This window comes from Orcinus orca, chromosome 3 (assembly GCF_937001465.1).
Source record: "Orcinus orca chromosome 3, mOrcOrc1.1, whole genome shotgun sequence".
Lineage (NCBI taxonomy): Eukaryota > Metazoa > Chordata > Mammalia > Artiodactyla > Delphinidae > Orcinus > Orcinus orca.
Genome location: NC_064561.1, coordinates 60,392,790 through 60,416,238, shown reverse-complemented (window position 1 = coordinate 60,416,238; position 23,449 = coordinate 60,392,790). Strand labels below are relative to the sequence as shown.

At 40.0% G+C, this 23,449-nt stretch overlaps 1 protein-coding gene across 3 annotated transcripts in view; it reads right to left on the bottom strand.

Moving 5' to 3' along the window:
• Positions 1-23,449, bottom strand: part of HTR4 (5-hydroxytryptamine receptor 4) — a 322,803-nt gene that overhangs the window by 271,922 nt on the left and 27,432 nt on the right. For all 3 annotated transcript variants that reach the window (XM_049708053.1, XM_049708054.1, XM_033406830.2), the window contains exon 2: positions 5,144-5,214. The gene's annotated coding sequence lies outside the window, so the exon portion shown is untranslated. The remainder of the gene's footprint in view (positions 1-5,143; positions 5,215-23,449) is intronic.

Sequence of the window (23,449 nt, the reverse complement as noted above, 5' to 3'; positions counted from 1 at the left end):
CCCAATCTAATTATGTTATTTCTGTTTAACAACTTTCAGAGCCCCTGTTTAGACAAGAGAAAGTCCAAATGCCAGAGCATGGCATATAATTCTCATGGCATGTGATTCTTTCCTTTGGTTTTTTCACCAAATGTTTTTGTTCACATCCTATTTGCTGGAAAAACAAAACAAAACAAAACAAAACAAAAAAGGAAGGAGTGGTAACTGAGATCTCTGTCCTCCCCTCGCCAATAGTCTAATGAGGGAGACAAGAGACCAGTTTCAATTTCATCTTCCTCTACTTCCTCTGTTGCCATCACTGCCCTCCCTAAATTTTCCCCAGCACACAAAACTTTTTGCCATAATTAACCACTTTATTTTACTCCTTGATACCTCTGAGCCTTTGTACATGCTGTTTACCCTTCTTTCCTTTCCTCTTTCCTTCCCTGTTAAGAAGACCTAAATTGAATACCACTTTTTCTAACTCCCCACACTCTTGGTACATTCATTTTTCCCCACCTACTTATTCAAATCTCTGTTAAGAGTCTACTGCTTGGGGAGCAGAGACTTTTATAACAGTCCATACAACTTCACATTTCCTCTCCTGTCTCTTGCAGTAAACTATAAAATCTTTGGGGACAGGGAGCTGGTCTAAATCATCTTTTGTTCTGTCATCTAGCACATTGCCCAGCCCCCAGTCAGCAATCAACTGTTTATTGACTCTTTTACATCCTTCTCATTTTACAACTGGGGAAATAAAAGTCCAGAGAGGGGAAGTGACAGGTCTTGCAAAAGGACTTGGACTTGCTTTAAGATCACTGCTTCCAAGTAGGGGGTTGTCAATATTTCTCTGGGCCACATACTGGAAGGTTTCATGGAGGTGGCCGGACTTAAGCTGCACTGACAAGTCTGAGTAGGATTTGAGACTGTTGATGTACAAGTGGAAGCTGGTAGAAATTGGGTTAGGGCTGTGGAATTTGATCAGTAGCTTAATGGCCTCTACAAGCTGAAATCTATGAACACAGATTGCTAGCTAGAAAGCAAAGGGGCTGTACTGAAAAAAGAAATAATCTGCAAGGGGAAAAAATGGATTTTATTCATAGTGTACACCTCACTGTGTGGCCCTGGACAAGTCCTGACTCCTTTCTGGGCACTAACTTCTAATAATAAAATAAACAACAACAACAATAATAATAACAACCACTTATAATTATTAAAACTTTACTATGTTCCAGGCACTATTCTACAACCATTATGTTTTACTGATGAGGATATCTACTTTCAAAGAGTTGAAATAACTTGGCCAAGGTTATCCTAACTAATAACTGGTGGAGCTAGGGTGTTTGCTCCAGATTATTGGACAAGATAATCTAAATTTCAACTTAACTATAAAGACTTTAAAGAAGTTTCTGCCACAACAAACTTTGGTCATCCTAGAGCTGATTACAAGAGTTCCTCTCTTGTAAGGTGACCTACTTGCCTAGCTCCCTCCTAGCTAGAGAAAACTTCTCACCTGGAAACCTGGGGATTATCTCTGGTTTGTACACACACAAAAGTCATGAATCATTTGAAATTCTAGCTATGCCCTGAATTAGCTATGAAAGAAAATCATTATATTTATAAATAGTTTCAGCACACAGAAGTCTTAACCTGTGTGGTCCTATATTTCACTGCTATTTTCCATCTTTAAATATTATTAATCATTTCAGCAATTTAGCAAAGCATTTTCACATATGCTACATTATTCAGTCAACACAACTGTTTTCCAGATGAGGACACAGGGACTATGGCAGTGATTTTCCCAAAAGCATACAGACAATAAGTGTTTCAACTCCAAATGCCCTTCTTTACTATTTCCCACCTCTAGAACATGGGTTAGCCAGAAATACAGGTAAGTTTATTTGTATTTACTGAAAGTACCTGAAATGTACTGAATTTACTGAAATGTAAATTACTGGATCACCAAGTAAAAAGGATCCTAACGTTCTTTGGCTGCTTTTAAACACATTAGAAGCTCAGAGTTGAAAGGATTCTTAGAGGGTCATCAGACCCACTATTCCTCTTCTCTCTTCACCACTTCCACCCTACAACTTTTGAAACACTCCTATTAGGTGGTGGCCTAGCCTCCCAAGGTATCCTTTTTTATCTCTGAGCAGCTTTGAAAGTTATTAACCTTCTTTATTGAACAAAATGTGTCCCCTGACATTACCACCCATTGGTCCTCAGTCAGCCTTTTGCTATTTCCCTCTAGAAACCCCTCAGATAATTGATTCCAGATCTCATCAACTTTGATTCTTTTCATTTCCTCTGTGGACTTGTCTGGGTCTCAGTTTTCTCATCTATAAAATCGACAGATGGACTAGTCTTGTCAGATCTCCATAAAGCTTTCCTTCTATGACCCTATGATATTTTAAATGTCCAAATAACTGTACCCCAAAACAGAAAAGCTTGCTCGCTGCCAGAAACTCTAAAAGGAAAGTGTTTCCTAATGTTTTGCCCATTGTGCCTTTTCCTTCCTTCCATTCTGTTTGTGTTTTTCTGGAGATGGAGAAGATAGTCCAGAGAAGGTGGGGTAGGCGCCTGCCTCATTGTTGATGTTGCAATGCACTCAAGCTGGGAAGAGATTTGAAGTAGTTAGGGATGCTGAAATCCCAGAGCAGCCCCACCCCTTCCCACCTTGGCTTCCAGAGTCATTTCCAAATTACAGGGAGGTTTCCAGATTAAAATCCCGATTGATTGGCATTCACCCAGGGTCCCACACAGCCTCCTCTCTGGCACCTTCTCATAGATTCCTCATACACCCAAGTGCATTTTGTGACCTCTACCCCAAAACCTCCTCTGATAAAAGAATGAAGCATTTCTGTAATATTTCTGAAAATACAGAGAAGGCCAAATATTTAGAAAATCTGATTAGATCACATACTGATTAATGTGTGAAATAATAACAATAAAAGTAATAACAAATAGTTATTTACTGAATAGTAAATATGTTCCAGACACTAGATTAAGAACTGTATGTGCTTTATGTTATTTTCACAATAACAGAATGAAATCAGTACTATTTTCATCACTATTTTATAGATGATGAAACAAAACTTTAAAAGAATGTGCATATCACCTGCCCAGTGTCACACAACTGACAAATGGTACAGCCCAGAATTCCAGCTCAAGTTTATATAACTGATGTCTGAACATTTCATGCTACACAAAAATGCCTTATTTTTAAACGATGTTTTAAAAATTTTGCACCTATGCATCACTTCTTCCACGAAGCTTCCAGGATGTTCCCCAAATCTAATTTTGAGATCTCCACTGTTTCACTGTATCTGTTCATCCTTTTACGCTGATGCTTTGCACACTGCTTAAAATCTTTCATTTGTCTTTCTTCTACTCTAGACAGTAAACTACTTGAAGGGAATAACTGTCTCTGTGTTTGTATTCCTTGCTCCTAATACATCTTTCTTCTCACAGACAGGATTTTACGGCACTCTTGCTCTACAGGATTGTCAGGAGCTCTTGGTTTTACAGCCAAAATCAAAAGTTGTTGGATTAGGGAAGACAAATCCCACCAGCCCTTTCTAGGCATGTAGGGGATACTTCTGAGTGTTTCCAGAAGGGATGGAAGCTCAGGCTTTGCATTAAAGAGAAGGAAAGCTCCAACTGAGAGATAGCTTATCTGAGATTAAGTAATATTGTAGCGGTTCACAGGTTTTTACAGATAACTTTCTGGAATACTGACTGCTAAATATCTATGGATCATAGACCCTAAGCCATATGTTCCTGAGAGAAGCAGGGAAGGTCTCTGTAGCTGAGCCTGGCTCAGTGCAGAGAAAGGGTATGACAGCCACCTCCGAGCCCATGTGCAGGACCAGTAATGGCCAGCAGCATGGAGCAGCCACAGCAGGAGTCATAATGGTGGGCGCCGGCACTGTTATTAGGACCCAGCTTTCCTCACTTCCCATAGCCTTTAACCTCCTAAGAGTCTTACACTACCCTAAGGAAGGCAAATCCCTCAAGCATGACAGATTTCATTTACTATCAATCTTCGTACTTGGCAACTGAGACTTTTATTACACTAAAATGATGAAGCAAACCCAGACCTGTTCCAATCACACATGTACATCAGCGTATGTGCATAAAATCTTCTGGGAGAACATACAAGAAACTGCTGAAGTCAGTTGCCTCAAGGCAGTGAGGCTGAGGATATAGAGAGAGGAGGAGGTACATTTTTCACTGGAAATGTTTTTGTATTGCCTAAATATATCATGTGCTTGTATCATCTGTTTAATAATATAAACAAATAAGTTAATTTATATAATAAATGTAATAAAGTACCTTTTTAAATACTTAGCTCAACTTCTAAATGATTGGAATTTAATCAATTATTTGCAGACACACAGCTTAAGCCTAAGCTGTGTTTTCTTTAGGACTCAAGGGAAAGAACTATGCGGCAGGTCTGTCAGAAACTTATTTACATGAGACACTAAAAAGTATTCTGAGAAGTGGTCCAGAGAAGGGTGGAGGGAGTGACTCAAAACAATAGTAGTAATAAGAGAAATAACTAACATTTAATGAAGGCAAAGTACTAAACTCTACACAATCGTCTCTCTTAAACAGCCCAGTCAAGCAGGTATCAATTGTCTCACCCATGGAAACTGATGTCTGAGGAGCTGGATGACTACCAAATGGCAAAGCTAGGATTTTGTTCTAGGCAACCTGAAGCCAGAGTCTTCTGGTAGTATGATGAAAGTATGATGGAAGTATGATGACTCTGTGTGAGCAGAATCTGATATCATATGCTGATGCTCTTTCCACCCCCGCCCTCTTGGTAGCATAACTGCCACCAGCAGGGACACTAGCAACGAGACATCAACACAACAAGAGAAATGGCAGACCCCATTTGGCCAATTGGACAGCCAGTCTCTGAATTACATGGAAGACTCCTCTTGGGGACTCCTAAAACTGTACAGAAAAAATTGAGAGCAACTGATGTTTCCATAGAGAAGGCAGAGCCAGAGACACATTGTCTTGTGTTGTCATGACCCTATTTTTATCCCCTGTGGCCTATGAAATACAGCTTTATATACTGATGTTTAAAAAGAGATGTGAAATATCAAAGAAGTCCTGAGATTAAGATTATCTTAATCTCACAAAGCCATGTTACCTGAGTTTTAACTGTGAAGAAAGAACCCTGATGTTCTGCAGACGTCTTCAGTCTATTGGTGCTGGCGACACCTAGAATCAAAAGAAGTGCGATTAGGAGAGAAAAGCCAACACTACAATGCTCTGCTATTTCTCCTCCTTGACAGTGGACTGGAAAGTTAGCCTGCTGTTTCCTGAGACTTTGCACACAGTGATGCAAATCACTGCACTCTCATTCACTTTCAGATCTCCAGACAGCCCCACAGGGACTGAATACACTGAATTCAGTCAAACTGAGCTGGAGAGAGAAAGGAACTTGAAGTTCATTTTGTGAAGCAGTTTTAGTTTTTGTTTTTGTTATTTTTATAATCCTCTTTTTGTCCCCCAAATGAGATCTTATGCAAAACCCTACCATATAAAAGTATAACTGCTCCATGTGAAATAGGGGCTCCTGAGCAATGCCTGCTCATGTTGCTTAATGCCCAGCCCTGTACCCACTGCTTGGAGTGCTTTGAGTTGGCTCCAAGTAAAGGGGCCATATGATATATTGCCAAATCAGGACACTTGAGCATGAAAAGAGACTCCATTAATAACTATGCTGTGATAACCGATGTAAACTGAGACTGCCCTGGGCAAATCAGGAAGTATGGAACCCTAGTTTTAAGGAATATAGTCTCGAAACTGTTGGCTCAGTCCAACCTCTGCATGTAAGAGATGAGGATTCTAGCCCCCTGACTTGCTCCATCAGGGGAAATTACCCCCTGATGAGAACCAGGAAACTACAAAGCAGGCAATCCATCCACTCTGTCTAATCCACTTCAAAATAAACCAACTGGGAAATAATTGAAGTTTTTTTTAATAAAAACAGTTAATGTTGGGCATGCCAAACCTCTGTGATCTCAGTGCTTCCTTTGTGCCTTTTGCCAAAACTGTACCTCCTGTGCTACTCTTTACTTCACATTGTTCTTCAAATCAACACACCTCTTATACTCAGATATCTACTTTAGCTTCACCCAAAGCAATAAGATTTGTGGTATCATGGGGCTTTTGTGCTGGTCATATTTTTTCTAATACTCATTAAAACACACAAATAACTATTAAGATGTTCATCTATGTGCCTCTAAAATTATCCATATTCCACCACTAGTTTGCCTACTGTACTTTGCAAAGCACTTATATTTAGTAAACAGAACTTTCTGAATTTTATTAGTTATTTTATACTTGTTGGTTCCTACAATTCTGGTCAATACTAGAATCAAGTATAAGATGACATCTGATTTAGCACAGCTTGAATGCTTTTTTTAATTTTAAATTTAACATAGTAATATGCAATCTTGTTCTGTAAAAAGCACTGTGATTTCTAGGAACTTCATTGCTTACACAGGATGGTCACTTTGCTCCATTCAATTCAGCCTTCCTAATATGAGACTGGTTCGATTTTAATATATGTTTATAGATGCATTTGTGTACAGTTTGGTCATGCAAAAGATTCCTACCAGTTATTTTTTAAAAGGCACATCTATCTCATGTGTCAGCAATAAAGCCAGTGACATTAAATGATTCTACAAATATTTATTGAGCACCTGCCATATGCCAAGTCCTATCCAAACTGGGGAAAGTGAACAGCATACAGTTATGGCCTCAGGTTCCTTCGTGTTAGTGGGGGAGACAGGCAAGTAAACAGGCATTCATACTAAAAGATGCTATGCACTATACTCATGAAGGGTTTGGATATCCTCCTCTTGCTGATCAGCTTAGGAGGAATGAAGTCCTATGCTTGGAGCAGGTATAAAAATTATACTCAAAAAATCAAAATGGCCAGGAATGGATTTTTTTTTTTTTTTTTTTTTTTGGCCACAAAAAAGCAGCGCGCAGCGTGCAGCGTGTGGGATCTTAGTTCCCTGACCAGGGATCAAACACGTACCCCCTGCAGTGGAAGCTTGGAGTCTTTTTTTTTTTTTCTTTTTTTTTTTTTTTTAAATTTTATTTATTTATTTATGGCTGTGTTGGGTCTCCGTTTCTGTGCGAGGGCTTTTTCTAGTTGCGGCAAGTGGGGGCCACTCTTCATCGCGGTGCGCGGGCCTCTCACTATCGCGGCCTCTCTTGTTGCGGAGCACAGTCTCCAGACGCGCAGGCTCAGTAGTTGTGGCTCACGGGCCTAGTTGCTCCGCGGCATGTGGGATCCTCCCAGACCAGGGCTCGAACCCGTGTCCCCTGCATTGGCAGGCAGATTCTCAACCACTGCGCCACCAGGGAAGCCCGGAAGGTTGGAGTCTTAACCACTGGACCACCAGGGAATTCCCTACTTTTCTAACAGAATTTAATTTTCTTTCTAAATGCTCCTTCCCTCCAAAAAACTTTTTTCAGAAATTTAATTTTTTTTTTAAACTTAGGAGTTTTTTTTACCACCAAGGTATAAGCTGAAGCAATGCATATTTCAATTTCTGTATCAGGACTATTCTACCCCACTCAGGGTTCTCCACTCCCCTTCTGTCCTGCAGTGGCATCTAGGGGAAAGCGGGGTAGCTCCCAAGCATGGCATCTTTGGGTTAGGGAGTGAGGAATATCAAATCTGGAGGCTGGAATCCAGAACCTAACTGACCTTCTTGGCCCCAGACTCTGGGCACCCTCCACTGGTATCAGCTGGATATGATTCCCCAAACTGGATTTGAGGTCATGGCACTGGCCTCCACTACTGATGTCCATTGACTATGGACTCTGATCATAAGATGTCTGTAGTCTAGGACCTTCTCAGCCCAACCACAGTCCCTCTGGTCTGTCAAAACACTCAACTCTTTCACACTTCTCTCTGGGGGCCCAGGAAACTCTCACCAAGCTGAAGTGATCAGGGTTCCTCCCGCACCCACCCCACTCACCCAGGCATCTCCCTTTGGCATTGCTTCTCTACACTGTCCTGCCACATGGACATAAATGCTATGCACCTTGCCAAATATGAAGTTACATCCTTCCCATGCCACTTCCTAGCATCTATTACCTGCTATCTCCTAAACCTTTTGGGGTATTTCCACATGCCTCCCACCCCTGCCCTGGTATGGCAGGAGTTGCTCTTATTTCTTATTTCCATCCTTCTAATCCATGGTCGATAAATAATCTTTGCTGGGACTTTTCTGGCTTGGCTCTTTACATGTAAAATCCAGATTCAAGAAATATTTTTTCCCTCTCATGTTTTTTTTTTTTCTTTTTGCAAATTAACAGTGTTTTCCTATCAGATTATGTATTATTTAACCATGGGCTATAAAAACTGTAGAAACTGTTAGGGGTAACTTGAGATAAAAAAAAAAAACAACTAGCTTAGTACTTTTAAAAAGATTCTTCCCACAAGACATTCAAAATTATCAAAGTAGTTTTTGTCAGAGATCTGACTCATTCAAACCATCCTCCAGACATTCTACATTTGAAAAATAAAGGGAAAATGCAGAGTTAAGAAAATTAATATTTGTTGAATGTCAACAATACTTAGGGGCTTCCCTGGTGGCACAGTGGTTGAGAGTCCGCCTGCCGATGCAGGGGACATGGGTTCATGCCCTGGTCCGGGAAGATCCCACATGCCGCGGAGCGGCTGGGCCCATGAGCCATGGCCGCTGAGCCTGCGCGTCCGGAGCCTGTGTTCCGCAATGGGAGAGGCCACAACAGTGAGAGACCCGCGAACCACAAAAAAAAAAAAAAAAAAAAAAAAAATACTTAGGCACTGTGCTAGATATTTTACATTCTTTACTTTCTTTAAATCTTCATAATATGCCCTTAGTGTAGAAATCATTCCCAGTTTACAGAGGAAGAAAAAAAGTCTCAGAAGAGATTTAACTTTAAGTGATCTAGCTAGAAGTAATAAAGCCAAAATTCACAGTTGATGCACCTGGTCCCCAAATTCATTTGCTTTCTCCCTTTCCACAGTAAGAAAAATATTGTCAGCCTAATGACATAGGTTAAATTTCATGTCCTGCATGTATTACTTACGGCATAAGATGCCCCTTGCAATAATCAATGGACACAATCTATTTATGATTGTTTTTCCAGATTTGGAAGTAAGCATAACGTATTAACCTCAAATATTAGTGGTGGTTGATAGCTGTACCTTTGCTTTTCAGACCTGCTTTTGGTCTTCCTCTTGACTGGTTTGATGCAGAATCCTTGGTCACCAACAAAGAACCAATGATAACATTATTGGGAAAATTAAACCTGCTGTTTGGCAATCTGCTTTTCAACTGCTTTTTCCAGAACAACATTACAGTGAAGAGAAGGCACTGCCTGTACACGTAAACATGGATTTCCTGAGTGGCCCCAACTCAGAGGAGAGGCTGTAAATGCTAGAGAGCAGACCTCTTCACTGAGTATGAGGAGCCCTGGCTGGCCTGCAGAGACCGTCATAACTGACATCTGGGCAATGGAGCCATGAGAGTCACCAGGGGTGAGGGCTGTGCAAGTAAATAAAATTTTCTCACCATGAAAATCCTCTCCAGCCCTGCAGGGAAGCCTGTGACACAGATAGCCCCAACAAAGGTAACACCATCACTGGAGTATTTCCTAAAGGCTCAGGAGCTGAGAATCCCCAGGCCACAGATAAAATAACCACTCCATAATTAATGATGTATAACTCATCCATTTCTAGAAAGAACCTGGGTGGCCAATGACAATATAGGTAAAGAGACAGGATTATATACAATGTTTTCTTCACGTATGGGTGCAATCCAAAATTTAAACTGACTCATATTTCATAAACTATACTTTTTAATAATATAAGTGATACATCATATATGTGTATACAGAAATAGATATAGATGTGGATATAGATATAGGTAGAGATTCGTACTTGCGTGTGCGTGTGTTTGTGTGATTATGGGAGTTAGTATAGTTTAGAGAAGAACACGAAAGAGGACTAAGATTTAAATTATAATCCTGGCTTTTCTAACAACACACTGCAAGTCATTGAACTTTTCTGGGCCTAAGTTTCTTCAGCTTTAAAGCAAAAAGACTTCTTTTAGTATCAGTTGGTGCATATTAAGCATAAGATATGCCACATGCTCCCATGACAAGCTACTTCATTCAGTTCCCCCAGAAAATTAGGTAAGATTGGCCTTTCATATGTTCCCAATGCACTTTCCTTCATAACACTTGTTGCAGGTGAAATAAAATAATACTTTCCATAATTGTATCGGTTAATATTGTTTCTTTGAATGCACTTTAATCTCCAAGAGGGCAGGGACCATGCCCTCTTGTTCCTCATTGTACACTTGTACCTGGTGCAGTACTGGCCTATGTTTTGTGGGGGATGAATTGACAGATAATAAAAGACAACCTGTGAGGAAGATATTAGTTCTGAGATTCTGAAAAAATGGCACCTTAACACATTAACTCTGATTCTCAAGGCTCTCACCATTCTTATAAGTCATCTGTGACCTCAACGGTCTAATCCAAAAGGCTTCCCAACTCAAAACGGCCCCCTCAGCAGTTTCCACCACCAACCATTCCCCTCTTGACCTCAGTGATAAAGCTCCTTCACAGTCTTCCATCTGTGTCCCCAACCACTTCTCTGTTTCCTTCCTCAACTCTTCCCTGAGGCTTGCTCTACTTATGGTATTTCCTAAGATTCACCATCTCATCTTTTTGCCCTTCTCAACCTAGGCATCCCAGGATGTGAGCATATTGTAATAAATATATCTGTAATAAATATATCCCAGTATATCCCAGTATATACAAGATATGCACCAAAGAGGAGTTCAGATGTTTCAGGGGGTAAATATTTGTCAAATGAGTGAACCTATAAATTGCCATGATTTTAACCATCATCCCTCAGTATTCCCATACACTGCCAGCTCTCTGCCTTTTCCTATACTCCAGGTTAGTGTTTATTCATTTCCTTGGGCTGTCATAACAAGTTACCACAAACTGGGTGGCTTAAAGTAACAGAACTTTATTCTCTCACAGTTCAGGAGGCCAGAAGTCTAAAATATCAAGGTGTTGGCAGGGTTGATTTCTTCTGGGGTCTAAGGACAGTGTTTCACACCTCGTTCCTAGCTGCTGGTGATTGTCAGCAATCTGTGGTGTCCCATGACTTATAAATGCATCACTCCAAGTTCTCCCTCCATCTTCACATCACTTTCTTCTCTGTGTCTCCTTTTCTGTCTCTTATAAGGAAACTCTCATTGGATTTTGGGCTTACCTTAATCCAGTACGATCTCATTTCAACCTTCACCTTAATTACATCTTAAAAGATCTTTATTCCAAATAAGGTCATATTCTGAGGTTGCAGGTGGACATGAATTTGGGGGAGACACTATTCAACCCACCACAGTCTATCCTCCGGCCCCTCAAAATTCATGTGCATCACACATGCAAGATACATTCATTCCACCCCAACGTCACCTAAAGTCTTAATCAATTCCAGCATCAACTCTAAGTCTCAAATCTCATCAATTCAAAAAGTCCCAAACCTCATGATCTAAATTATTCAAATCAAGCCTGAATGAGATTCTGGGTTTCATCCATCCAGGGACAAAATTTCTCTCTATCTGTGGTCTTGCAAAACTAGAACATAGGTTATATGCTTGGATCCAAAATGCAGGGATGGGGATAGGATAGACATTCCCATTCCCACTGGGGGAAATGGGAAGGAATAAAGTGGTCTCTGGTCCCAAGTGAGTCTGAAACCCAAGGGGCAAATTCCACTGGGTTTCAAGGCCTGTAAAAAATCCTCTCTGGTTTGATGTTTGATTAATTTGGTTTGATGTTTGACTACATAAAAATTTAAAATGTCTACACAGCAAAATAAGCTATGAGCAAAATTAAAAGACAAATGACACACTGGGAAAAATGCAACTCATATGATCAACCACATGTTGTTTCCTTAACATATAAAGAGCCTCTGAAAAATGATAAAGAACAACACTCATTATAAAAGTGGGCAAAGAATAGATGAAATATTCACAGAAAAGGAAATTCAAGTGGCTTTGATTATATGAAAAGATGACCCACGTTACTCGTAATGAGAAAAATACACGTTAAAACTTTGCCAAAATGAACAATGTGAATTATACAACTTATCTGGAGGGTAATTTAGCAGACTAACAAAATGACAAATGGGTGTACTTTTGACCCAGCAACTGTACTTCTGGGAATTTATCCTACAAATCAATTAACAGACTTACAAAATGACAAAAAAACAAGGTTAATTACTGCAGCACTGGTCATGAGAGCAAAATATTAGAAAATATATGAGTGAACATTAACAGGGAACTGCTTAAATAAATCATGGTATATTATGTAGCCACTAAAAAATAAACTCCTTATATAAAGATAAAAAATGTTCTCCAAGACGTATTGCTAAGTGAGGGGAACAAAGCAGTGTGCAGAATTCTGTGTATAGAGGGACTAAATAACATTCATATATTTGCACATACATGCATAATGTATCTCTGGAAGGCTGTCCAAGAAACCACTGACATTAGTTGCAGAGAACTGTTCGGCCAGGGGCCATGGTAAAAGGAGTGTTTTCACTCTAAAACTTTTTATACCTTCTGAATTTTGAGCACGGAGATTAGTTTATTTATCATGATTAATTAATTAATTAACTGAATTCATTAAAAAGTTATTAGAGACTAGTAGTTAAGCATGGCAAGTGGTGAATATGCTTTATCTCTATATCCTCCTGACACCTACTAAATAGATAAGACAAGATATTTTTTTAAAGTAGTAAGTCAAAAAGAAGAGAAGACAGTCTCCAACATGGGATGCCCACAAAATCTTGGAAGGAGGGGGCAGCTGCAGAACCAGCCACCCAGGAATTGGGGTCCCAGGATTTCTGAGAGTGAGAATAGAGCAGAACTAAGACACATGTAGATTACCTGAAAAACTAATGGCAGCATAAGTAGGTTATGCAGAAATACTGAAGTAGATAATAGAGGTTACAGTTAGAAGAGTTGAAAGTGGTTGGCTCTGGGAACTGGAGCTAAGATATGAATATGTAGGGCAGAGAATTGTTATTTTTCATTAAAAACTATATCTTGAATTATTTAAATATATGCATGCATTACTACTACTTTACTTATTTCCTTAATTATTAAGGAAATTAATTATTAAGGGAAAAGTGCCTTAAGAAGTTAGTGTTAGTATTATTCACAGTGTCATGCTAATATATTTGAACTTACAGTGACATGGTTGAGCCTTTACAAAACTAAAAATGACCAAAAGTGACCAGAAAGAAATAAAGAGGTGTAAACTTACTAAAAAACCAAGAGAAAGTTGGAAAATTTTTTAAAGAACTGTTAATGTTATTACAAAAAGATAATTGGTGTTACAGGAAATTTTTCTTTCAAATTTTCATTTAGAAAACTCCCTGTTCATAAATAACAAGAAAATTGTTAAAGCAATTCGTTTTATTATGAGACTATTCTAAACTGAATCTATGCAAATAGAATTCATCCATATAGTAAGAAAATTATTCTCATTATCTGTGATTAAATATAGTTTATCCTATCATAACAAAACTGGAAAAATTCAAAGAAAACTACTAACACAGTAAAGGAAAGCAGAAACCATCAAAAAGAGTTTTGATAAAATTCTCTATCAAATTTTGACAGAAATCAGACTGGTATTGGGAATAAAAGGAAAAATAAGATATGTTTTCTGTCTTCCAGGAATTCATTGTGATATTTTTATATTAAAAAAGGTAAAATGGATTATTATTTAACATGAGAAAGAACATTTGATAAAAATAATATTAAAATCATCCATTCATTGAGCAAATAACTTTGTGATGGGATGTCTGTGGGTCAGACACTCTTGGGTAGTGAATTGGGTAACAATGAGTAAGACACTGACCCTGAATTCAATAATCATGATTATCATCACAGTCATTATCATAATAGCTGATATTTCTTAAGCAATCCTTATGTACTAAAGCTAAAAACCTTACATGACAATAGTGACCAGAGAGAATTTGTAGTCAGGGAAAGGAGCTTCAAAGTTAGGAATTCTGGAAGTGGGGCAGTTACAGGTGAGGACGGGTACCAGATGGTACATGGCAACGCAATGCACTGTGACAAAAAGGAAACCACCCAAATGTATACTGACAAAATGAAAACTACCCAAATACCCCAAATTAGAGTAAGATAAAAGTCTACCATGGCATATTAAGGCAATGAAATACTACATAGCCAAAAAAGAAAGAAATACAAGAGCCATAAAGATGCATATATAAAATAATGCCAAGTGGAAAAAATAAAATAGATTGCATAAACCCATGTAGAGCTGCATAAAATCTCTGTTTGCACCTTGATAATGACAGGAAGATATCAAAGACAAGGGGTTAACAGCTTAATAGTTTCAAAAGAGTTTGTTTTTTTTAATTGCCTCATAGTATTATGCAAGCATGCATTTTTTTTAAAGAAGGAAAAATATCTTCGGTCACTCCCAAATTATCTCCTCTGCTGAATCAGAAGAGACCGGTCATAATTCTAAAGTTTCCAAAGGTAACTCGCTTTTCTTTCTTTACTCCTGGGCCCACAATTAGTTGTGCCTTATGCAAGTCTGAGGAAACATTTACAAATAAGACAGATCTAATAAACCTCTTTTCACCAAGTAAGTTCAGTTCAGAAATGCGCAAAATTATCCGAAACAGTAAAGAACAATGAGCACAGTTATTGCTTTATTTTACCTGGAATATCCATGGGGGTCAATGAGTTTTTAGAGCTAGTAGTCTAAAATTTTAGTATAGTGGATTTTAAATTCTGTCCCATATAGATGGCTTAGATATCACCTTTATGAGAACGGGGTGACAGGGTGGACAAGCAAACTCAGTTCCTTTGTCTCTACCTGCCTCCTATACTTCCCTCTGGTGCTTCAAACAATTCAACAGAGCAGTTTTGTTAATATCTGCTTCATATTCTGGGATTTCCAAACCTGGCAGCTTATAAGAATCAAATATGAAGATTTTAAAACATACAAGAGTCCTGGAATGGACCCTTCACCCTGGACCTACTGAATCAGAACTTCTCATAACAGAGCCCAGCAATCAGTATCGTTTTAAAGTTCTTCATTTAATTCTGATGTGATCCAAATATAGAAAATCTCTCTACGGAGTACTGGAAAGAGAGGCATATAGCCTTTGCTGGAATGTTTCTAGTTATGGAGCTTCTTCCCCACAGAAAGCTTTTTTTTTTTGGCCATACAGCACAGCTTGTGGAATCTTAGTTCCCTGACCAGGGATTGAACCTGGGCCCTTGGCAGTGAAAGCATGGAGTCTTAACCACTGTACAGCCAGGGAATTCCCTAGAAAGCATTTTTAATTACTAAAAGAGAATTAACTTTCCATGGAGCTGAACTCACTCTCTTTTTGCCTTCTAATGCTATGCAGAGCCAATGAGCTCCCTCATTCCCAGGACAGGTAACATGACAAAAGCTGGCTGCTCCCCACAGTACTGCTATCACTCTTTCTTCTGCTAACCCGTTTCATCCACTTTGCCATAATGGTCAACCACATTCAAAATCAGTCAATCATAATTCCTCAACGTCTGGCCAGAGTTGGTGCCCCAAGCCAACCCAGTCTTCTCCAAGACTTTTTAAAACTAAAGCCAGAATTGAGACTCTTTTTTCTCTGAAGTCATAGGGCTAGGAAAGTATAGATCTAGGGCTACTGGTAGCCATGTCTTTGGCCTCATTGCAGTGGATGCTGTGATGGGCCACCAGATGTGCCACCAGATTCAGGATTGATACATTGCATTTACTCCCCCAAATGCCATGAGTTTTGCTTGCTGGAGGCTCACAGCTGAGTCTTTCCTCTGAGCTAAGGGAACTGTCTTGAGCATGATTATGCCCTCTCCAGGTGCAGACAGCCCACATCCAGTGACTGGCTAATATAGAGTAGAAACACCTGGCTCCTGTGCCTCCACCCAGGACAATTCTGAAGAGCTCTCCCAGCTCCAGACCCCCACGTGGTGGGTGGGCTAAGGCCATTGTTGTGAGAGCACTGCAGCCTAACTTTTCCTTTGACCCCACCCCACTTCCTTCACTTCTCCACAGCTGATGTTCTGAATAACTCTCCAAACAGATCTCCATCTTACAGTCTGTTTTCCCAGAAAACCCGGCCTATGTCACTGTGGAGGAATCCCAACTGTAGAAGGAGGAAATGGGGCTGAGCGGTGACAGCTGAGATGGGAGACACCCAGAGGGAACCCTAATAAAACTCTGGTTCCCCAGTTCTCTTCTCCCTGACTTTCCTATCGTGCACAATCACACGTGGTTCCACATATCTCGCCATCCTGATCACATGATGCTCAGACAAGAGTATAATTGCCCATATGTAGATCTGCTAGGTTACAGTATGGAGAAATTTTACACTTATTGTACGTCTATTAATTTAGCCGAAGATTAGCTCAGCTTTTTAGCAGCCCAAAAATTTAGTTGGTGTATTAGAGCTTGTGTTTACCAAAGACTCCTACCTCACTTTCTGTCACTCCAGCAACCCCTCTCTGCATCCAAACATCGTTTACTCTTCTCAAAAAGCTGCCTCAGCTTTATGACTGGCAATATTTCTTATGCCTTCTAAACACATGCCCCATACATGGGTCAAGATTTGAAAGGGGTTTCGGGGAAACGGAGGTGGGGAGGTTGTGTTTTGAAGTTTATAATATGAAAGCAGTAAGTATTAGGAACACACTTGTTTCTAAAACTGCACATGCTGTTCATCCACCCTACGTTCAGTCCCCTTGAAAATTGTAGAGGACATCTCTTTTATGATGACTTGAAGTTCTTTATAGTTCTTATTTGGAATCTTATTCAGAGCTAATGCGTGCTGTGCATGTAACAAAAGTCCCAGAAACATTCACTTTTCCAGGAATATAGCTATATTTGACAATTAGATACCCTGGTGATCAAGTCCCACTGACAAAATTGAAGTGGTGACAGATTTGGGACAAGTTTATTTCTTTAATTTCTAATTATGAAATGTTTGGAGCTAAATGGGACTTTAGAGATCATCTAGTACCTGAATGGCTGACACCCCCTGACACTCTTGCCCCTAGAGCCAGTGGTAGACATTGCTAATTGAACCCAGCTCTGCACACAGAGTCCCAGTGCTGTCACTTTCCTAGAGGGTCTTCTTCCCTGGAGCCCAAATCATGCCCCATAATTCTCAGCATGCCACATCAGACAGCAACTACCAATTAATTGGTTCTGGCAAACTGGATGAACTTTATTTTCTTTATCTCTCCCCATCACCCTGCTCTCTTAAAGTAGTGAAATCATTGACCCAAATTTATATAATGGTTAATAATTGAGCTTAAACTCCTGGTTCCCAATTCAATGTTCTCTCCATTTTCCCCTTTCTGAAAATTCTCCAATCTTTTCAACTATTATAAGCCTGCAAACTGGTCAGGTATGCAGAAATCTGGCCTAACTTCAACAGGCATGTCTTTCATTACTGAATGTCTACGTAGCTGTTCCTCATCATGCTCGTGATGCATATGGGAACACGGAGGCCATCTGGAGGAGAAGAAGTGGTGGAGCTAGGGCTCAGTATCCACAGGGCCTCACACACTTCAATAATAATAATAAAATGCTAAGACAAATAGGAACATGCCCTGTACCCAGTGACTCACAGCTCTAAGCTAATCCTACAATGGCCCCACCTCACTATTAAAAACTTGAGAGAGAGGGGAAAATACAATTCCATATATGTCCATCTGTTTGGTAACCACAACAACCAGCCATAAATGGGAAATGACCCCTGATGAATGGTTTTGTTTCAGGCTGAAGCCATCCCTCTGGCTCCTGAGCCATCACCTGGGGGCTTAAAGAAGCAAGCAGCCCTTGGGGTATTTTGTCCCCCTGAAAATTCTGTATCTCTCTAGCACCAGCACCATTTTCCTCATGCCAGGAGAATGGCAGAGCTGTAGGGAGGATGGAAAATAACTCTCTGGCATGAGGTGCCCTGGGAGCCAGTCAAAAATTACAGGATGATGTGTCAGGGACCAGGAAAAGCTGGGTGTGATGATCATGTCATGTTCTTTTCCTTGGCACAGAAAGAACACACCTGAGTCTCCATTCCCCATCCCAGAGGGTCTGAATGCCAAAGAAGAATGAACCTTAAGGATGTCAGACACAATCCCATCACTTAACAGATGAGAATGAGGCACAGAGAGGGGAAGAGACCTGGCCAGGGGCACACAGCAAGTACAACTGATGTTTCCAAGGGCAAGTTTTTGAGGAGTAAAAAGAAAGGAGCTGGTAACATGTAAACAATGGAAACAATGATAAACTGAAATAATTCATCCAGTAAAACACCACTTGGTCTTTACAGAGCTGCTCTCCATGGAAAGCAGAAGTCCCATCCTTAACCCCTACTCCACTGATGGGTCTCCCTTCCTCCCCAGCTGACTCTTGCTGAGGCAAAATGCTAGCTACAAAGTGACTCACTTTGGAAACAGACTTTGTGACTCAGACTCTGCTTTCTAACCACTAGACCAAGCTCCTAAAATCTTTAGGGGATTTTACTACATCTATGAGAAGCTGGCAAGGGAGGGGCCCTCCTTGCATTAAAGATAAATAGGTGGTTTGTGGACCAATGAGAGACTGTATGAAATAAAAGATGAAGGAATTCATAATTAACTCAGTGTATTTTAGGCTAGGATCAATGCTCAGATGCACTATGCCTTTTAATCCTCATAACAACTCCATTAGTAAAAATGATTATTATATGTTTTCAGAAGCTAAGGGATTAGAGATGATAAGTAACTGGAAATGGAATTTCAAAGAGGTTAGGTGACTTGCCCAAGTAGGCAGAGCCAGGATTCCAAGCCAAGTCATCCTGGTTTCCTCTGTCCTCCATCCTTGCTTCCCAAACCCCACAACCTACTATAGCACTTTTTATGTGGTCAAGGCACAATCACGTCTCTTATTTTATCAACACAGCCGTTTTCTGAGGGGTGTTGGCAGAGTCATTTTCACATTTAAAAAAAAAAACGATTTTGGAGGTAGAAAATTCATGGGGCCTTGAGGAAGTCACCTTCTGTATGTGGGCCTCAGTCTTCCTCATCTATAAGATGGGACTAATAAATGCATCTACTTGATAGGTTTGCTTTAAAAATGAAATGAGATAATATAAGTGAAAAGTACTTTGTGTAAACTGGTGTCATTCAGTGAAAAGTGAATAACAGAATGAGAGAGATGGCAAAAGGACAAGCAAAAGGCTAACCCAATGAGCTGGGTCTAGAAAAAAAATCATTACTTGGCTTACAGCAAGTAATAATAGTGATATATGATATCTACATAATGCCTAAAGTTCAACAGCTTATATAGAGTTTTTGGAATATAATTCTCTTTAAACCAATAACCAATAGCCATGGTTTGAATCTTTTTTTCCCTTTATTTGGTATAGCCATTTATAGTTCTCAGGATGTAATGTATACATTAGGGAAGTTACAACAGCCTATGTTAGAAACTTTACTTAATTCTAACAACACTCTTCTGAAGTGGGTGCTGGGTAGTTACGGAAACCGAGGCACAAGGATTCCTGGCCCCTGGCTCTACAGCCAGTGGTGGAGGAGCTGAGTTTGAATCTTGGTCTGCTCTGCCTCTCAGACCCACAGAGAGCCACAACTTCACTGCACCCTAAGCAGATCCAGATCTCAGAGTTACCCACTCAGGAAAGAGCGATGTTCAGCCTACAGGAGAGATACTGAAAACTCCTTCCCTGAACTCTAAAAGGCTGCCCTGGTGATGAGGACGAAAGCCTTCCGTGTGTCTCCAGGCTTCACCTCAAATGACTTTCTCTGCCCCACTGTGAACAGATCCCCATGCTGTTCTGAGTCAGGCCTCCTTTTTCCTTCGCATTTTTCTATCCAACATACTTTCCCACAGTGATTTTTCTGGACGACTTCTTTCCTTCAATCCTCAACTCACCCCGCAGGACTCTGGCCTCTCCTTTCTCCCCAACGCCACTTCCCAGTTTTTCTCTCAGCCTATCACTTATTCCTGAGTTAACCCCAGCCTCACTCCTGCATGCATCATAGCCCTCCCTGTCCTTGGACAACTGGCAGCAAAAGGTTTGAGGAGTGGATTCTAGAGTCTGACTCTGAATCTAAATCTGATCTCTGCTCTTAGGTTTTGTGTGACCCTGGACAAGCAACCTTTATTACTTGGCCTTTATGTAATCCTCAAAGAATTTGTCTCATAGAACCACCATGAGCATTAAATGAGATAATACTTGACAAGGGCATGTTACATGATACTTATTATCAATGTACTTTTATGCACATCTGATTTAATCACTGGTATTATCTTCCCCCCACCCCTCCTCCAATCTCTGGGAAACATCTCTTTCCTTAAGCCAAATCCTCCATTTCCTCATTCCTTCCAACCTTCCCCAGGAACTTAATCTCAGAGCTACTCTCCGTCTTCACAGTGCCATTTACTTCCTCTTCTACCCTACACTCACTCCTCCTCTTGGACCCCCATCTAGTTATAGACAGCACCACCCCTTCTGGTAGCCCAAGCTGAAAACCTGATAGTCCGTCTTCTTCCTTTGCCTCTACTTTAATCATTCATAGTCACCAAGACCCATGATTCTTCCCATACTGCCTCCCTGGCTTTATCTCTCCTTGCATGTCTCACTATCCTCCTGGCTATCAATCCCCCTTCCTTTGTCACCACACCTCTCCCTTTTGGATCTTGCCCCTTTCCTCTCTATGTTCTCCATCGTTGGAGAGCCCTTTCCTCTCCCTGTATATCAAGTAGTATTTATCCTTCAGAGCATAACTTATCCAGGCGTCTCATCATTTACAGTCCATTTTCAAGTCTTCCCAGTTTTCAAATGATATTATACATTTATGCTTTCTCCCTGACTTACAATCATCTCAAGTACATATCTCATATGTATACATACCCTCTTACAATGCCTTGTAGAGTGCCAAATACAGGAAAAACCTCTGAAAATATGCATTGATTGATTGGTAAAGGATCAGTCTGCAAACTTTAGGGAAAAGGAGGTATCTGAGTTAATAATTATATTAGCTAACGTTTTCTCCATCCTTATTATGTGCTAGGCAATGGAGTCAGTGCAGAAAAAACAATAAAATGAACGAGTAATATCTATGTGCCCAACACCTTACATGCATTGTTCATTTAATTTTCATAATAGCCATATGCAGCAAGTACTATCATTATACCCGTTTTGCAAAAGTGGTCAAGTGACTTGCCCACTGTCATACCAGAAATGAATATTAGAGCTGGGCACATTTCTGTTTACCAACGAATTCAACTCAATGTTTATTAAGGCCTCTCATCTCCTTTTTTTTTCGAAGGAAGTCAAGTGAATGTGTAGTCCAAGGTTTTCCAGCCTCAGTACCTTTAACCCACTGCCTGCGAATCAGAAAATGCCTAAAATTCAATACAAACAACAACAAAGAACACCTACAACTGTATTTAGGAGCCATTCAGACTGTATAGATTCTTCATAAAGAACAAAGTTGGCATGCTGAAGGTTAAAATTGCATTTTGCCTTGAAAAATAATAAAAAACATAATAAAGCTTTCATTACTGTCAAACTGAAATACTCTAAAGAAAGCTACGTATCTCCAAGTTTTAGCGAGTTGTGCTAATCAGAACTAGAAGGAATCAAGTTTCCAGTGCCTTTTATTCTTAAGGTCCTGTGCTTGTGTCAGTGGGCTATGGAATGATAAATAAAATACTATTCCTTTCTTCTCAAATTTATAGTCTAGTAGTTGGGTTACTGAGCTGAGTATAATAATAAAAATAATCAGTCAGTCCCATTTATTAAAACAGCCCTATGGGAGAGAAACATAAATAGAGGCCCAGTTATTTCACTAAATCATGCAAACAACCAGAATTTTAACCTTGACTAAGCATTTTTATTTATTCACTTATTCCACAAATATTTCTTGAACTCCTACTATGTGCCAACCATTCTTCCAGGCTCTGGGGATAGAGTGATGAAGAAGGCAACCAAATTCCCTTCCCTTTTGGGCCTTACATTCTTGTAGGAGATAAAGACAAGAAATAAATAAACTAATGATTGTATGGCATAAGGGAGGTAGTGGTAAGACTATGGAGAAAAAGCAGCAGAGCATGGGGTCAGAAAGTAGCCAATGCGGGGAGTGGGGCTTGAGGTGCATAGGTCCAGGATGACCTCACTGTGAAGGTGATCTGTGAGAGAATCCTAAGCAAAGAGAGGGAGTGATCCACATGGGTTCTGGACTGAGAGCATCCCAGGTGAAAGGGAGAGCAAGTGCAAAGATCCCAAAACAAGAGTAAGCTGGCACGGTTGAGGGAAAGCCAGTGTGACTAGAAAGATGTAAGAAGGGGATGAAAATCAGGTTGGAGAAGCAGATGGGTCAGATCATGGGGCTCTAGGGAGGCTGTATTTTCTTCTGCATGTTTTGGGAAACCACTGAAGGATTCTGAGCAGAGAAATAACATATACAATCTGTACTTTTAAAAGACTAATGTATAACTGATTGTTATACAGGGCTGTCCATGAAAGACCAGGTGATTTCTTAAATAATAATAAAGTTTTGTGGCTTGTCATGGTCCATCTGGGATGATTTCATTAAGGGATGAACATGGATCCTAGTGAGGAAAAGACATAAGAAGGAGGAAGCCATTCTTGGTGATGGCAAATATATACGTGGTGATGTAGGCAGAAGTCAGTAAGCTGTGTAACTTAGTATTTCCCAAAGAATCTTATGCTAACAGTAGTTTCAAGGTGTGTGAATAAATGTTACACAATAAAGGGTCGAGTCAGTCCAGAAAATGTTGCTTTTCCCTCTTTACTAGGGCCTTCTCTGAACCTTCAGGGTGGTCATTTGCAAGTAGACTCCAACAGGGCTGAAGTTGGCAGGGCTCCTCAACCTTATTCAACTGCAGGACTCTTCACATAAAACACACCTTGGGAAACCCCAGTGTAACAACTTCAGCTTAAAACCAGCTAAGACCTATTTGGAGGGATGTAATGAGTAATAGCCCTTGAATCCAGGGATCAGGCATTTTGGGTTAATATGAGGCCAGTGTAAACTTACCAAAGTTCGTAACTAAGTTTATAACAAATAAAAACATAAGAAGGTCACTTTTTGTGTCCTGTTTAGAACTATAGGTAGAGCAAAGGTCTCCAAACATTCCAGGGAGTTTACAAGATGATCCACTGGAGCATGGGAAGAAAATATCATATCTGTTTATATTGTTTCAAAAAATCATAAAGAAATGAATACTCTAATACTTACTAAATGGATTGAAAGTGGCACATATGATTTATAAATATATACATTGCGTTTGGGTGGTCAAAAATGTTATGGTTAAGGAT